Source organism: Nelumbo lutea, chromosome 2 (assembly GCF_056320005.1).
Source record: "Nelumbo lutea isolate HS-2025 chromosome 2, American lotus-T2T, whole genome shotgun sequence".
Taxonomy (NCBI): domain Eukaryota; kingdom Viridiplantae; phylum Streptophyta; class Magnoliopsida; order Proteales; family Nelumbonaceae; genus Nelumbo; species Nelumbo lutea.
The window spans coordinates 114,861,298-114,862,500 of record NC_142685.1 but is presented as its reverse complement, the minus strand read 5'-3'; positions in this window follow the sequence as shown (position 1 = coordinate 114,862,500).

Below are 1,203 nucleotides of genomic sequence, written 5' to 3'. Positions count from 1 at the left end.
TTTTCCATGTGCAAGCATATGGCAAAAATCTAAAATTGATGGTGGGTAATTAGATGGTTATTTGGATGCGCATGAAAAACCTACTGTATACTATTTTTTAATGGGGGTAGTTAGGGTAGTTGGTCTAGAAGCAGTGATTAGGAAGCATCAGTTTTCAAATATTACAATTAGTTCACCAAATCCTACAACATACTCTGAAAAGGCAACTGAAAAGAAATGAGTTAATTGTAGTAGCAACAATGCATCACCTGTGATTTTCATCTATTTCATGGCCTTATCAAGGTTCTTGATGATACCTATGTTTAAGAGGGTATCCAATATTTTCCATGTGCAAGCATGTGGCAAAAATCTAAAATTGATGGTGGGTAACTAGATGATTATTTGGATGCCCATGATCAATTCTAAAACTGAAATACTGAGTTTAATTTCAAATACTTTGTAGATTTGGTTTGGTCTATTAGATTTATCTATTCTTTACTTACGAGAATGGTAAACAGCAGCTGAAAAGCCTGAATTGTCCTACTTAATAGATTAAGAGAAAACTCTTTCCCTTTAAAATCTATTATATCCTCAACTTGAGGAAAACCAACCCAACTCTTATCATGGACTGGTATTGATTAAAGTCTAGTTGGATTCCAAATTAGTTCTTGGTATTCTGATGGCTCCGAAAATGTTGTCACACAAAGTAGATAACCGGAAAAATATTCGACAAGTTTGGGATCAAAAGAGATTTTATGATTTTTCATTGCTCAATAAAATGTAGATGTTTGTGTAATTGTTAATTATTCAAGTATAGAAAAGACATGAAGAGACAAGAAACAGATTTGAGGGTCCGTTCATAATGGCTGAAGTGGGTGAACTTACTAGCTTGTTGCTTTGTCCCTGAATGGATAAGTTAGCTATGGACTTTGTTCGACTCCACCCATTCAAATTGTGGTTGTTTGGAAGCATCTCCAAGTTCAGTTTGACTCTGTCCATTTAAATTATGGATGGCTAGAAGTATTGACTCCATCCAAATGACTTCATATTGGGAAGCATTGATTCCATCTGGCTGGAAAGCATCAACTCGACCGATTCAAACTACAGCTAGATGGGAAGACTCCATCTTCAAAGCAATACTTCTCCTAGTTCAAGTTCGAGTGGTTTGGGGTCCCATTCTTCATCCAAGTTCGAGTTCAAGCGATTTAGGATCTCATTCTTCGT